Source organism: Phocoena sinus, chromosome 4 (genome assembly GCF_008692025.1).
Source record: "Phocoena sinus isolate mPhoSin1 chromosome 4, mPhoSin1.pri, whole genome shotgun sequence".
NCBI lineage: Eukaryota > Metazoa > Chordata > Mammalia > Artiodactyla > Phocoenidae > Phocoena > Phocoena sinus.
Window position 1 is genome coordinate 67,410,945 of NC_045766.1, and position 17,848 is coordinate 67,428,792.

Sequence of the window (17,848 nt, forward strand, 5' to 3'; positions counted from 1 at the left end):
GTCACTGTTTGCATATGACATGATACCATACATAGAGAATCCTAAAGATGCTACCAGAAAACTACTAGAGTTAACCCATGAATATGGTAAAGTAGCAGGATACAAAATTAATGCACAGAAATCTCTTGCATTCGTATACACGAATGATGAAATATCTGAAAGAGAAATTAAGGAAACACTCCCATTTACCACTACAACAAAAGGAATAAAATACCTACGAATAAACCTACCTAAGGAGGTAAAAGATCTATACTTAGAAAACTAGAAGACACTGATGAAGGAAATCAAAGATGACACAAACAGATGGAGAGATATACCATGTTCTTGGATTGGAAGAATCAGTACTGTGAAAATGACTATACTACCCAAAGCAATCTACAGATTCAATGCAATCCCTATCAAACAACCAATGGCATTTTTCACAGAACTAGAACAAAAAAATTCACAATTTGTATGGAAACATAAAAGACACCGAATAGCTAAAGCAATCTTGAGAACGAAAAATGGAGCTGGTTGAATTGGGCTCCTGGACTTCAGACTATACTACAAAGCTACAGTATTCAAGACAGTATGGTACTGGCACAAAAACAGAAATATAGATCAATGCAACAGGATAGAAAGCCCAGAGTTAAACCCATGCACATATGGTTACCTTACTTTTGATAAAGGATGAAAGAATATACAATAGAGAAAAGACAGCCTCTTCAATAAGTAGTGCTGGGAAAACTGGACAGCTATATGTAAAAGAATGAAATTAGAACACTCCCTAACACCATACACAAAAATAAACTCAAAATGATTAAAAACCTAAATATAAGGCCAGACACTATAAAACTCTTAGAGGAAAACATAGGCAGAACACTCTATGTCATAAATCACAGCAAGATCCTTATTTAGCCACCTCCTAGAGAAATGGAAATAAAAAAAAAATATTGGACTTAATGAAACTTAAAAGTTTTGCATAGCAAAGGAAACCATAAACAATATGAAAAGACAACCCTCAGAATGGGAGAAAATATTTGCAAATGAAGCAACTGACAAAGGATTAATCTCCAAAATGTACAGGCAGCTCATGCAGCTCAATATCAAAAAAACAAACAACCCAATCCAAAAATGGGCAGAAGATCTAAACAGACATTTCTCCAAAGAAGATACACAGATTCCCAACAAACCCATAGAAGAATGCTCAACATCACTTCTCATTAGAGAAATGCAAATCAAAACTACAATGAGGTATCACCTCACACCAGTCAGAATGGCCATCAACAAAAAATCTACAAACAATAAATGCTGGAGAGTGTGTGGAGAAAAGGGAACACTCTTACACTCTTGGTGGGAATGTAAATTGATACAACCATTATGGAGAACAGTATGGAGATTCCTTAAAAAACTAACAATAGAACTACCATACGACCCAGCAATCCCACTACTGGGCATATACCCTGAGACAACCATAATTCAAAAAGAGCCATGTACCACAATGTTCATTACGTTCTATTTACAATAGCCAGGACATGGAAGCAACCTAAGTGTCCATTGACAGATAAATGGATATAGAAGATGTGGCACAGTTATACAATGGAATATTAGCCATAAAAAGAAATGAAATTGAGTTATTTGTAGTGAGGTGGATGGACCTAGAGTCTGTCATACAGAATGAATAAGTCAGAAAGTTGAATACAAATACCGTATGGTAACACATATATATAGAATCCAAAAAATAAAAAGGTTCTGAAGAACCTAGGGGGGCAGGACAAGAATCAACATGCAGACGTAGAGAATGGACCTGAGGACACGGGAAGTGGGAAGGGTAAGCTGGGGCGAAGTGAGAGAGTGGCGTGGACATGTATACACTACTAAATGTAAAATAGGTAGCTAGTGAGAAGCAGCCACATAGCACAGGGAGATCACCTCTGTTCTTTGTGACCACATAGAGTGGTGGGATAGGGAGAGTGGGAGGCAAAGGCAAGAGGGAGGAGTTATGGTGATATATGTATATGTATAGCTGATTCACTTTTTTATAAAGCAGAAACTAACACACCATTGTAAAAAGTTATAGTCCAATAAAGATGTTTATATATATTTTATATATATATCAACTGACCACTTCTTTCCTGTCCACTTGTGAATATTATGTTTTGCCTAGGTTACTGTGATAGCTGTTAACTATTCTCCCTATATCTATCTTTGTTCACATCCAGTCTATTTTCATCATAATAGCCAGAGTGATCATTATAAAATATTGTTGGGACTTACCACTTGTTTGCTTCCTGCAATAGTCTCCTATTTAAATTTCACTCAAAATAGGGATAGCCCTATATAGGGGGAGTACAGGTTATCCCAAAACTGAAAAGCAACTTCATAAGAAAAAACTAGAAATTTTGTATCTACTGTATCTATATTAACAAATTCCATTCCCTTTTACTCCCTCAAAAAAAGTGTTTACAGTTGAAAGAGTAGTTTCTTACATCTTTTAATACCATTCATGAAATGGCAAATTTCCACCAAGAAAACAGAAGTATTCAATCTAACTTTTAGGTTTGATTTTTAAAATTTGGGTCTCAAATCTGTTGGTTTCACTTAATAGGGAAGATACTGTGGAACATATTATGCACTCTTATTACCAAAGAAGGAAATTCCTGAACGACCTGTAAGATTTTCTTTTGGTTTAAATAAGCTATTACTCATATTTTCTCCTCTAGTGAAGTCTACTGTACTTCTCACTTACATCAGTATCTCTCAGTAGTAGTTTATAATTACATTTATTGAACATCTACTATAGGTCCTGAGCTGCCTTACATACATAATTTAATGTAATTCTTACATCACTGTAAAGCAGATTTTATTATTAACTGTTTTACAGGTGAGAAACTAATGATATGAACAGTTAAGTAAATTGTATTGGTACAAGGTCAGAAATCTGCTAAATAGCAGAACTGGGGTTTGAACTCACGCTTGAGGCCATATTCTTTCTATTAGCCATATTGCATTTAATTCATTGATTGAAATTATTTACCATTAAATTTCTTCTTCACATTAAGTTGCCTTCCTATAACTAACATTGGTTAATCCTGGGTGTCTTTTCCAGAATGATGGATCTTCTTGTAAATTTTATAACAGCTCTTGTTATATCGTACTGATGAATTAATTTATTTATCATTATGAAATAACCCTCTTTAACCATTGTAATATTCCATGATCTGAAGTCCACTTTATTTGATGATGATGTAGCCACTCTAGCTTTCTTCTTGTTTCTTTAATTTGTTTTATTGAGGCTAAATTCACATCGTATAAAGTTAACCGTTTTAAAGTGTACAACTCAGTGTCCTTTAGTACATTTCCAGTAGTGTATGACTATCACCTCTATGTGGTTCCAAATCATTTTAATCACCCTGAAATAAAACCCCAAGCCCCATAAGCCATCTCCCCAGTTTCCTCCAGCCCCTGGAAACCACCAATCTTCTTTCTGTCTCTAAGGATTCATCTATTCTGGATATTTCACATAAACAGAATAACACAAAAAATATAACGTACCTTTTGTGTTTGACTTCTTTCACATGGCATAATGTTTTTGATGTTCATCCATGTTGTAGTAACTTTCAGTACTTTGTTCCTTTTTAATGACTAAATAATATTCCTCTTGCATATATAACACATTGTCTTTATCCATTCAATGATTGATGGACATTTGGGTTGTCTCCACTTTTTGACTATTGTGCATAATGCTACTGTAAACATTATGTACAATTATTTGAGGACCTGTTTTCAGTTATTTATAGTATATACCTTAGAAAAGAATTGGTGCATCATGTGGTAATTCTACGTTTAATTTTTGAGATACCACTGGACTATCTACCATAGTGGCTGTCTTCTTATTTCTTCACATAGTCTATCTTCTTCAATCTTTTTTCTTTACATCTACATCTATGGATTTAAAATGCCTTTTTAATTTTTTATTTTGGAGAAAGCATATAGTTGAGTCATGCTTTTGAAAATATAGTTTAACTTTTTCTGCTCTTAATTCAAATGCTTATACCATCTACAGTAATTCAATTATCAATGCATTCACTGAAAATCTATTCATTTTCATCAGTCTTTATTATTTCTGTGCTTTATTTTTGTTTCTATTGCACTTACCTTCAAGTTCACTGTATTTATTTGGTAGATTCTAATTTACTGTTAATTTACTCCAGTGAATTTTGGTTTCAGGTATTATATTTATTTTTCAGATCTGGAATTTTGTTTTCTTCTTGTATATCTTTTCTTTCTTTCCTTATTATGTTCATGCTTTTATTTTAATGCATGAATGTAATTGTAATAACTGATTAAGTCCTTGCCTGCTAATTCCATCATTTCTACTATATTGGGGTTGTTTCAATTGAGTCATTTTTTCTGACCAAGAGTCACATTTTCCTGTTTTTGGCATACTTAGTAATTTTTTATTAGATACTGAACATTGTGTACTTCATGTTGTTGTCAGGATTTTGCTGTTTTCTTTAAAATGGTTCTAATAGGGAGCTAAATTACTTGAGATTAAGTTTGATACTTTTGAGGCTTGGTCTTAAATTTTATTATGATAGTTATAGAGTAGCCTTTGCCAAGATAATAATTTAGCTACTCTACACTAATAATTCAGAAGTACTTACCCAACTGGGGTCTCTACTGAAAGCCTCTAGTGATCAACAAAGATGCTCCATTCAGGAAGGTGGAAATTTGAATAATTTCCACCCCTTTGAAAACTCTTGGAACCATTTACTCATAGCTTCCCTGTCCTCTATTTTCCAACATTGTAGAGACTCACTCAAGCAAGGCATGTACACCTTAATAAGAATAGAGAACCTGATTAGATTTCTAAAACCCTTTGGAATATATCCCTCCTTTCCATAACTCTGCCCTGCAAATTTCAGTTATTTCAAACTTACTGATTTCTGATCTGTGCATTCTCAAGTCAGTGGTACTACTGTACTTTTCATGGAATTTCCCTTTGTGATGGTTAAATTTACATGTCAACTTAGTTGGGTTAGTGCCCAGCTATGTAGTCAAACATTATTGTGGATGTTTCTGTAAGGGTGTTTTTAGATGAGATTAACTTGTTTTTTGGACTACTATTATTTTTAATAAACCTTATTTTTATAATAGATTTAAGTTCACAGCAAAATTTAATAGAAGCTACAGAGAATTTCCATATACATTCTGCCCCCAGAAATGCATAGCCTCCTCCATTATCATCCCTTACCAGAGTGGTACATATGTTACAACGGATGAACCTACATTGGCATATCATAGTCCATAGTTTATCTTAGGGCTCACTATTGGTGTAATACATACCATGGGTCTGGACAAATGTATATTGACATGTATTCACCATTAAGGATTATACAGAGTAATATCAATGCCTTAAAATTTATCCATGCTCTGCTTACTTATCCCTCCCTCACCCAGCCCCTGACAACTACTGATCTTATTAATGCATCCATAGTTTTGCTTTTTCCAGAATATCATATAATTGTTAAACATACAGTACATAGCTTTTTCAAATTGTTTTTTTTTTCATTTAGCAATATGCATTTCAGGTTCCTCCATGTTTTTACACGACTTAGTAGATTATTCTTTTATAGTGCTGAAAAATATTCCATTGTCTGGATGCACCACAGTTTATTTATCCATTCACCTATTGAAGAATCTCTTGGTTACTTCCAGTTTTGGTAATTATGCATAAGTTTCTGTAAACATTCCTGTACATGTTTTTGTATGGACAAGTTATTAACTTCTTTGGGGAGATACCAATGAGGGCAATTGTTGGGCTGTATGGTAAGAAAATGTTTAGTTTTGTAGGAATCTGCCAAACTGTCTTCCAAAGTAGCTGTACTAATTTGCATTCCTACCATCAATGAATGAAAGTACCTGTTGCTCCATATCCTTACCCACATTTGGTGTTGTCAGTGACTTGCATTTTGGTCACTCTAATAGGCATGTAGTGGTATCTCGTTGTTTAAATTTGCATTTCGTTGATGACATGAGATACGGAGCATCTTTTCATATGCTTATTTGTCCTCTGCATACCTTCTTTAGTGAGACGTTTGTTAAGGTCTTTGGCCCATTTTTTAATCAGGTTGTTTGTTTTCTTACTGTTGAGTTTTAAGAGTTCCTTGCATATTTTGGACAACAGTACTTTATCACATATATCTTTTGCAGATATTTTCTTCTGGTCTATGTCTTGCCTTTTCATTCTCTTTGCACTGTCTTTCACAGTACAGAAATATTTAATTTTAATGAAGTCAAGCTCACCAGTTCTTTCACTGATCATGCCTTGGATGTGGTATCTAAAGAGACATTGCCAAAAACAAAGTCATCTAGATTTTCTCCTATTTATCTTCCAGGAGTTTATAGTTTTATGTTGAAATTAACTTTTAAATGGTGGACTCACAGTAAAGAAGATAGTGCTTTATAATGTTAGTAGGCCTCATCTAATCAGTTGAAAGCCTGGGTTAAACAAGACTGGAGCAGATGGCCTTCAGAATTGAACTGCAACATTGGCTGTGCCCTGATTCTCCAGCCTACAGATATTGATAAATCTCTTTCTCTATACATATAAACATGCTACTGCTTCTATTTCTCTGAAGAATCCTAACTAATACACTGTTCCTACTTAATGACCTGGAATATGTCTCCGGGAAGAAAGTTTGTGTGACATAGTGCTCACCTTTGTTTGTTTTCTTTCTCTCAGAGAAAATAGTTCTGTGCTGTTTGTTGTCCAATATTTAAAAACTGAATTTTAAATATTTTGCTCAATTCTTAATTTTTTTAAGGTGTGAAGGTTAAATTCAGTCCCTGTTCCTTCACTGAGGCAGAACTTAAAGTCCAATGAAGGTATTTAAATAAGAAACTCGATTTCCATGCTCCTTATAAACTCTTATTTCCCTCTTCTCTCAATATTTAAATATTAATCCTTTTCTCAATTTGTCTGTTAATAAGATGTGACTGTTTTTTAATTTAACTTGAGGTAATACATAAACATTTGTTTAAAGTCAAATCAACATGAGCTCAAATGATGTTTCCACCACACACTAAGTGCTATGAACACTTCATGTACTTTGTCAGAGCTTTTATCTCCTCACCTGACAACTGTGGATAATAACTGCTTCATAGACTTATTGGACATAAAGCACCTGGACACTATGTACAATCAGTAATTGTTAGTATATTAGCACATATTTATGAGAAGTTCCCCACTCTTCTCCTCCATCCAAATGGACATAGAAAGTTAAGCCATTTGTATTCCAAGTTTATGTTTTCAAGCCATATTCATTCTAGGGGTAGATACCTGGTGGTTATAAAATTTAAAGCTCAGAAATTTCATGTGGAAACCATGTTTCCTACCATAAATACCAGAGACAAGAAGAAAGAGAGACAGACAGAGAGGATTCCCAAGATGGGAAAATATTTCTAATAAATACTCAATTCCTTGGATTCACTTGTTTCTAAGGCTCAGACATCAACTGCATTCTACCCCATGATTTCTGAGACAACTTACTACCCTTACAATAAATGTTTATGGCTAAAGTTAGATTAAATTTGGTTTTTGGACTTTGAAACCCAAAGAGTTCTTAATAATAGTATTTATCACTTCTTCAACCTTGATTTTCTTTGTTACCTTGGGAATTTTGACTCATGTATTTCCTCTTTGTAATAACCCAGGTTATGATTCACTTGTTTACTCTGTAATATTGTGTAACATATAAGGGGAGATAGATTTTCTACAAAATATATTGAGTTTTTAAAATGGTTTGCAATGTAGAAATCAGCATAATTATAAAGTGATCAGCAAAACTGCGCCTCAGATAAATATATTTTATAAGTCTTCCAATGTCCCCACTTGTACTGTTTCTTGTAATTCTAACTCTTTAATTATAAATGACTTTATAGTCCAGCTTTTTGCAGGGAGAAAATAATGAAATATGAATCTTGTTCACAAAATGTAAATGAATTCAGAACTTAACAATCGGCACAAAATATGTAAATACCGAACAGGTTTCCAATGTAACAAAAAATGTAGTGGAGATATGCCTCAAATATACCTAAATAAATATTGCACAGAGTACTGCTCAACATTAATTCATGTCATGATATCTTACCATAATAATAGAAAGGCCCAGGGAACATTTTTGGTATATGATGAAGTATCTTCAGGAAAGACCCAAACTGGATTACACAGACTCAAACATCTAGAAAGAATATAAAGAGAATATCTGATCCAGAATCCTGCTTTCAAGTGTTATCATCAGCCTTTATTTTACACATGGGTAACTTTGACCTAAAAATATAAAAGGTTGTGGTCAAGGTCACACTGTTTTTTCAAAATGAGGTCATGACAAGAATCTATTTTTCATCTATTCATTCATTTATTCATTCAGTTATCTATATAGCAAATAACAATGCAGTGAGTCCTTGTGTGCTAGTCACTCTGGTATTTGCCAAAGATAAATGGTAAATTAAACAGACAGATAAATTTAACCAATGGGCCTCATAATTTTTATTTTTTAAAAAACGCAATTCCTCCACATATATTATTTTCAAAGAATGTATTTATTTATTTATAATGGACATAGATTCTTATTTTAATCAATAGATTATAACTCATTATTATTACTCCTTAACTTAATGCACAAAGTTTCACAGATTTGCTCAGTGAGAGCCTTTTAATACTGAATTTTGTGTCCTTTTGTCTTACAATCATGATTATTAAGAATTCCTTACCTTCTGGCATAGCATATTGTTCCAGGATTATTCTGAATATTTCTAGACCCAGCTCTAGAATTAGACATTTCTCCAAGGAGCCTTGGTTCTTTTTAGTGGAAAATAATTTTTAGGAACCAAGATTTGGGTGATACTAGTTGTACTCATTTTTAGGTGTCTCCTGATATGATGCACTGACACAGATCCAACATCAAATCTGTGGTATTTTTGTCAAAATGCACTTGATTTCAATGATGAAAAAACATCTGAAAAGCCCAAACTGAGAGACATTTAACAAAATAAATTACTCACATTCTTCAAAAAATGTTAAGTCAATGAAAGATAAAGAAAGACTGAGGAAATATAGTATGTAAAGGAAAACTAAAAAAAAACAAAAGCAAAAAAAATGATAACTAAATGTAACTTGTGGTCATGAATTAGATCCTGTTACAGAAAAATATATAAATAAATAAGTACACAACTATTTAAGTGTAGCTGTGATTTCTGCTAACAAGAAAAAGAGTATGAGATGCAACGTTTTAATTATATTAATAAGGAAGTGAAAATGTATGATAAAGGAAATGTAGTTTACTAAATGGAATTTCCTAGCAGTTAGATATGGTATACTAAATAACAGTATATATAGACACAAGGAAATGGACAGGAGTTCAATTCCTAGCCTTATCAAATTATCAAGTCACAGCCTCCTCATTTTTGAGTGAGTCACTTTCATTAATTATGTGATAATTATGTGAAAATTTTTTTTTTTTTTTTTTTTTTTTTTTTTTTGCGGTACGCGGGCCTCTCACTGTTGTGGCCTCTCCCGTTGCGGAGCAACAGGCTCCGGACGCGCAGGCTCAGCGGCCATGGCTCACGGGCCCAGCCGCTCCGCGGCACGTGGGATCCTCCCACACCGGGGCACGAACCCGTGTCCCCTGCATCGGCAGGCGGACTCTCAACCACTGCGCCACCAGGGAAGCCCTGTGAAAATGTTTTAAAAACTTTAATGCATTTTACAAATAATAATCATTGTTAAACCTAGAATAATTTAGACCTTTTTCTTTTCTTTCTTTGACTTAATCCTGGTATCCTAGGGCCACAGCTCACAATATTACCCAGTTTTTTCCCCCAAATGCAACTGAAAAATACTTTCTTCATTACTTTTTTGCTCTACAAAGCTTATATTATTTTCTGTATTTCATGACATAAACGACAAGCAAATGGATGGCAAGAAGTATGTCTTCATTATCTTCATCTCTTCCCCCCAAAAAACCTCAATATCTGGAACAAAGGGTGGACTCAGTAGTATTTGCTGAGTGAATGAATGGTTATGGATAGGTGGAAACACCACTGTATTATGTGTCCAAATATCTCACTATATTATCTTAGAAAGTCAACCTATCACTCTAATTTCTACATTCTCATCTATAAAATCAAAACAATATCTGCCTTAAATGGCTCTTTGTTGAGGTATAGTTGTTTTACAATGTTGTATTAATTTTTACTGTACAGCAAAGTGGAGTTCCCTGTGGTATACAGCAAGTTCTTATTAATCTATTTTATACATATTAGTGTATATATGTCAATCCCAATATCCCAGTTCATCTTACAGCCCCTTTCCTGCCTAGGCATCCATACGTTTGTTCTCTATAACTATGTTTCTATTTCTGCCTTGCAAACAGGTTCATATGTACCATTTTTCTAGATTTCACATATATACATTAATATATAATATTTGTTTTTCCCTTTCTGACTTACTTCACTTTGTATGACAGTCTGTAGGTCCATCCACATTTCTACAAATGATCCCATTTCTTTCCTTTTTATGGCTGAGTAATATTCCATTGTATATATTACCACATCTTCTTTATCCATTCATCAGTTGATGGGCATCTAGGTTGCTTCCATGACCTGGCTATTGTAAGTAGTGCCACAATGAACATTGGGATGCATGTGTCTTTTTGAGTTATGCTTTTTTCTGGGTATATGCCCAGTAGTAGGATTGCTGGGTCATATGGTAGTTCTATTTTTAGTTTTTCAAGGAGGAAAAAACTAAATATAGAACTTGCTCTTCCATGCTGTTCTCCATAGTGGCTGTATCAATTTACATTCCCACCAACAGTGCAAGAGGATTCCCTTTTCTCCACACCCTCTCCAGCATTTGTTGCTTGCAGATTTTCTGATGATGACCATTCTAACTGGTGTGAGGTAATATCTCATTGTAGATTTGACTTGCATTTCTCTAATAAATAGTGATGTTGAGCAGGTTTTTATGTGCCTCTTGGCCATTTGTATGTCTTTTTTGGAGAAATGTCTATTTAGGTCTTCTGCCCATTTTTTGATTGGGTTGTTCATTTTTTAAATATTGAACTGCATGAGCTGCTTATATTTTTTGGAGATTAATCCTTTGTCTGTTACTTCCTTTGCAAATATTTTCTCCCATTCTGAGGGCTGCCTTTTTGTCTTGTTTATAGTTTCCATGGCTGTGCAAAAACTTTTGTTTCATTATGCCCCATGTGTTTTTGTTTTTATTTCTATTACTCTAAGAGATGAGTCAAAAAACATCTTGCTGTGATTTATGTCACAGAGTGTTCTGCCTATGTTTTCCTCCAAGAGTTTGATAGTTTCTGATCTTACATTTAAGTTTTTAATCCATTTTGAGTTTTATTTTTGTGTATGGTGTTAGAGAGAGTTCTAATTTCATTCTTTTACATGTAGCTGTCCAGTTTTGCCAGCACCACTTATTGAAGAGACTGTCTTTTCTCCACTGTATATCTTTGCCTACTTTGTCATAGATTAGTTAACCATAGGTATGTGGGTTAATCTCTGGGCTTTCTATCCTGTTCCACTGATCTATATTTCTGTTTTTGTGCCAGTACCACACTGTTCTGATTACTATAGCTTTGTAGTATATTCTGAAGTTAGGGAGTCTGATTCCTCCAGCCCCATTTTTTTCCTTCAAGATTGCTTGGCTATTTGGGGTCTTTTGTGTCGCCATACAAATTTTAAGATTTTTTATACTAGTTCTGTAAAATATGCCATTGTTAATTTGATAGGGATTACATTGAATCTGTAGATTGTTTTGGGTAATATAGTCATTTTCACAATATTCATTCTTCCAATCCAAGAACATGGTACATCTCTCCATCTGTTTGTGTCATCTCTGATTTCTTTCATCAGTGTCTTATAGTTTTCTAAGTACAGGTCTTTTACCTCCTCAGGTTTATTCCTAGGTTTTTAATTCTTTTTGTTGCAGTGGTGAATGGATTGTTTCCTTAATTTCTCTTTTTGATCTTTCATTGTTAGTGTATAGGAAAGCAAGATATTTCTGTCTATTAATTTGTATCCTGCTACTTTACCAACTTCATTGATTAGCTCTAGTAGTTTTCTGGTGGCATCTTTAGGATTCTCTATGTATAGTATCATGTCATCTACAAAAAGTGACAGTTTTATTTCTTCTCTTCCAATTTAGATTCCTTTTATTTCTTTTTCTTCTCTGATTGCCATGACTAGGACTTCCAAAACTATGCTGAATAATAGTGGTGAGAGTGGGCAATCTTGTCTTGCTCCTGATCTTAGTGGAAACAGTTTCAGTTTTTCACCATTGAGAGCAATGTTGGCTGTGGGTTTGTCATATATGGCCTTTATTATGCTGAGGTAGGCTCCCTCCATGGCTACCTTCTGGAGGGGTTTTATCATAAATGGGTGTTGAATTTTGGAGAAAGCTTTTCCTACATCTATTGAGATGATCATATGGTTTTATTCTTCACTTTGTTAATGTGGTGTATCACATTGATTTATTTGCATATATTGAAGATACCTTGCATTCCTGGGATAAACCCCACTTGATCATGGTGTATGATCCTTTTAATGTGCTGTTAGACTCTGCTTGCTGGTATTTTGTTGAGGATTTTTGTATCTATGTTCATCAGTTTCACTGGTCTGTAGTTTTCTTTTTCTGTGACATCTTTGGTTTTGGTATCAGGGTGATGGTGGCCTTGTAGAATGAGTTTGTGAGTGTTCCTCCCTCTGCTATATTTTGGAAGAGTTTGAGAAGGATAGGTGTTAGCTCTTCTCAAAATGTTTGATAGAATTCACCTGTGAAGCCATCTGGTCCTGGACTTTTGTTTCTTGGAAGATTTTTAATTACAGTTTCAATTTCAGTTCTTCTGATTGGTCTGTTTATATTTTCTATTTCTTCCTGGTTCAGTCTTGGAAGGTTGTGCTTTTCTAAGAATTTGTCCATTACTACAAGGTTGTCCATTTTATTGGCATATAGTTGCTTGTAGTAATCTCTCATTATCCTTTGAATTTCTTCAGTGTCAGTTGTCACTTCTCCTTTTTCTTTGCTAATTCTGTTAATTTGAGTCTTCTCACTTTTTTTCTTGATATGTCTGGCTAATGGTTTATCAATTTTATCTCTCAAAAAACCAGCTTTTACTTTTATTGATTTTCGCTATTGTTTTCTTTATTTCGTTTTATTTCTGATCTGATCTTTATGATTTATTTCCTTCTGCTAACTTTGGGGTTTTTTTTGGTTCTTCTTTCTCTAATTGCTTTAGGTGTATGGCTCAGTTGTTTATTTGAGATGTTTCTTGTTTCTTGAGGTAGTATTTTTTGTCAATTTGATTTCTTGTGTCTTGGCATGTTTCTCCTTGGGTTTATCCGGCCTGAGACTTTCTGTGCTTCCTGTACTTGGGTGGCTATTTCCTTTCCCATGTTAGGGAAGTTTTCAACTACAATCTCTTCAAATATTTTCTCGGGTCCTTTCTCTCTTCTCCTTCTCAGACCCCTATAATGTGAATGTTGGTGCGTTTAATGTTTTCCCAGAAGTATCTTAGGCTGTCTTCATTTCTTTTCATTCTTTTTTCTTTATTCTGTTTTGTGGCAGTGATTTCCACTGTTCTGTCTTCAAGGTCACTTTTCCATTCTTCTGCCTCAGTTATTCTGCTAGTGATTCCTTCTAGAGTGTTTTCCATTTCAGTTATTGTATTGTTCATCTCTGTTTGTTTATTCTTAAATCTTCTAGGTCTTTTTGTTAAAATTTTCTTGCATCTTCTCCATCTTTGCCTCCATTCTTTTTCTTAGGTCCTGGATCACCTTCACTATCGTTATTCTGAAATCTTTTTCTGGAAGGTTGCCTATCTCCATTTCATTTAGTTGTTTTTCTGGGGTTTTATCTTGTTCCTTCATCTGGTATATAGTCCTCTGCTTTTTCATTTTGTCTATCTGTGAATGTGGTTTTCATTCCACAGTTTGCAGGATTATAGTTCTTTTTGCTTCTGCTGTCTGCCCTCTGGTTGATGAGGCTATCTAAGAGGCTTGTGCAAGCTCCCTAATGGGAAGGACTGGTGGTCAGTAGAGCTGGGTGTTTCTCTGATGGGCAAAGCTCAGTAAAACTTTAATCTGCTTGTCTGCTGATTGGTGGGGCTGAGTTCCCTCCCTGTTGGGTTTTTGGCCTGAGGGAACACAGCACTCGAGCCTACAGGCTCTTCGGTGGGGTTAATCGTGGATTCTGGGAGGGCTCACACCAAGGAATACTTCCCATAACTTCGGCTGCCTGTGTCCTTGCCCCTGCACTGAGCCACAGCCACACCTGTCTCCACAGGAGACCCTCCTAAACTAGCAGGTATGTCTCTTTCACTCTCTTATGGGGTCTCTGCTCCTTCCCCCTGTGTCCTGGTGTGCACACGACTTTGTGAGTGCCCTCCAAGAGTGGAGTCTCTGTTTCCCCCAGTCCTGTCAAAGTCCTGCAATCAAATATTGCTATCCTTCAAAGTCTGATTCTCTGGGAATTCCTTCTCCCCTTGCCAGACCCCCAGGTTGGGAAGCCTGATGTGGGTCTCTTAACCTTCACTCCCATGGATGGACTTCTGTGGTACAATGGTTCTCCAGTTTGTGAGTCACCCACCAAGAGTTTATGAGATTTGATTTTATTATGATTGCGCTCCTCCTACTGCCTCACTGAGGCTTCTCCTTTGTCTTTGGATGTGGGGTATCTTTTTTGGAGAGTTCCAGTGTCTTCCTGTCACTTTTTCAGCAGTTAGTTGTGATTCTGGCTCTCTTGCAAGACGGAGTGAGTGCACGTCCTTCTACCCCACCATCTTGAACAAATCTCTTAAATGGCTCTGTAAATCAATGAAAATAACGGCCTTGAATGAGTTTAACTAGTGTAATATGCCACGTGTATCAGTTTTCTAAGGCTGTCATAACAAATTACCACAACCTTGGTGGCTGAAAACAACAGAAATTTATTCTCTCACAGACCTAGAGTCCAGAAGTTCAAAATCACAGTGTTGGCAGGGTTGGTTCCTTCTGGGGTCTCAGGGAGAATCTATTCCATGCTTCTTTCCTAACTTCTGGTATCTTCAGCAATCCTTGGTATTCTTTGCTTTGTACATGCATCACTTCAATCTCTATTTTTGTCTTGCATGGCTTTCCTTTGTGACTCTCTGTGTCTGTCTCTTCTTTTTTGTCCCTTTATAAGGGCATTCATGATTGTATTTACAGTATTTAAAAAAGGGAAAAAGAAATTGTCCCATTCCTGAATGGAATACAAAGTTGCTTTTATGCTTTAGGGCTTAGCTGTTGATAGTGTCCCAGCGTTTGGATGGGGTTGATATGGTGCTCAGTGCCTCTGGTGGTATCGCATACAAAGTTCTATAGATGATGATAATAACTAGTGCCCAACTCTGTGAAGTAGAAAAAGCTGGTAAAATTGGCGGAAGTAGGTGGTAGCAGATTTTGAAATTTGTGCAAAAATTGCCCACCAGAAATATTTAAAAATAGAACTACTATGTGATCCAGCAATCACTGCTGTGTATTATCCTAAGGAAAATCACTATCCTGAACAAAGACAATATATCTGAAATGAAAGACCTATCACCAAGGAAACATCAAATCACCAAGGTTTCCATTTCCCAGGATATACCTGCAAGCCAGTACACAACTTTCAGGTTTCATTGCAAAATAAACTATTGACATTTATTTATGCAGTTTTTCTTTCAGACATTTAGCTAGCTCAATATTCACTATTTCTTTTTAAATTTAAGTTTTTAATTTTCTTCAAGAAATAAATAAGAGATATGTGGATTGAGCAAATGATGTCCGTTTGATCTGTGTATTTGTAAGAATCCAAGTGTTCATTCATCTACAGCATGAGGTTGCTATTATATCAGGAACACTTGCTGCAATAGTATTAATTACCCAGGGCTTGCTACATAATATATGGTGCTGAAATGAAAGTGTGTTTTCAAAATGCAAAGGAAATGTGTCATTAAAAATGCTAGCATTTTCCTTTCTTCCATGGTTTTTCTCTTGATTTATCATGGTGTTTTTTAATTTGATGTCACTCTAAGCAAAGAAAAATTAAAATTTTTAATCATTAGTATGCATTTTATTGTACATCTTATTTTGTACAATGCCAAATCTAACGCAATTATAATAACACTTAAACTACATGCAGAATCACTGAAATTGCACAATTTGTATTTTGTGCTTTGTGCATGTATACGTATTTCATTCTTACCAGAACAGTGAAATGCTGCACAAAGCCAACTCGATTGATTTTATTTTACTTCTTGATATTGCATATTCTATTAACACACTCTACTTCCAGGTACTAATGAGTGAGGAGAATTGAAAGACAAAGGAATTATGGTTTACCCTATCTTTCCCTTTCCTTCTATGTCATTATTTTTAGCACAAGTGATTGGCTAATATAAGGAAATAACATGAGTAAGAAAAGATATGATGGAGTCCCTTGGTCATTCATGTTTCTTGGGACACAACTGCCTTCTTTCCTTATTCAGATAGTTTTAGTTCAATTAGAAAGCATGACTTCTCAGGGTTGTCAGTGCCACTCTTACCCTACTGTAAAAATAGCATGCTTATCTTGTATGCAGTTTGTCTTGCTGAACTCCCATGTATCTTGGGTCCTCCAGAATTCAGTGCTTACAGAGCATCACCAACACAGTCTGTCAATGGAAAAGAGGACACACGTATTGTATTGTTTCACTAGGACATCACTCACAAAACACAAGTTCAAAATTCATAGATCAAATTATTAAGACTTTCAAGATAATGACAGCAGAACATTGAGCCCTTCTGAGCTTGGAGCCCTATGGACTGCCTAGATTGCATGCTCATGAGGCCATTCCTGTAATTATCATTTATTGAATGCCTCCATATGCCCAGGGCTTTACATGAATTTTCTTTATCAATCATGACAAAACAGTTATGCTTATTTTTAGAGGATAAAATAAACATTTGAGTAATTGATACAGAGATATAGAGAATGCATAGATACTGAGAACAGACTGATGGTTGCCAGAGGCAGAGGTGGGGAGGAAGGCAAAATGGGGAAAGGGGGTCAAAAGGTACAAACATCTAACTGTAAAATAAATGTCATGGTGATTTAATGTACAGCATGGTGACTATAGTTAATAATACTCTATTGCATATTTGAAAGTTGCTAAGAGAGTAGCTATTAAAAGTTCCCACTAAAAAAAGAGTAATTGGGGCTTCCCTGGTGGCACAGTGGTTGAGAGTCCGCCTGCTGATGCAGGGGACACGGGTTTGTGCCCCGGTCTGGGAAGATCCCACATGCCACGGAGCGGCTAGACCCGTGAGCCATGGCCACTGAGCCTGTGAGTCTGAAACCTGTACTCCGCAATGGGAGAGGCCACAACAGTAAGAGGCCCGCGTACAGCAAAAAAAAAATAATAAAATAATTTTAAAAAATAAAAAAAAGAGTAATTGATCAAATTAATCTGTATGTCCTCTGCTCTACCAACAGATACAATTCAAGACTGAGTGAAAGATCAAGTGGAACAAGTGGAACTTGATAATTTTAACTAACTCTGTAACGTTACTATAATATATAATCAAAATAAAGGGAATTGATTCTATTGTATGGCTTATAGAAATCAGTCATAATTTTAAAACTATACTACAGGTAGTCCTTGCTTTGCATTGTACTATGTTAACTGAAACTTGTGAATATTAGTACAGTGTCATCATTTTCTATTTCCGTGGAATTGTGCAAAGCAAGTATTACCTTACTGAATTCATTGTTTGTATAGTGATTTACAGTCCATATTTTTTTTTGTTT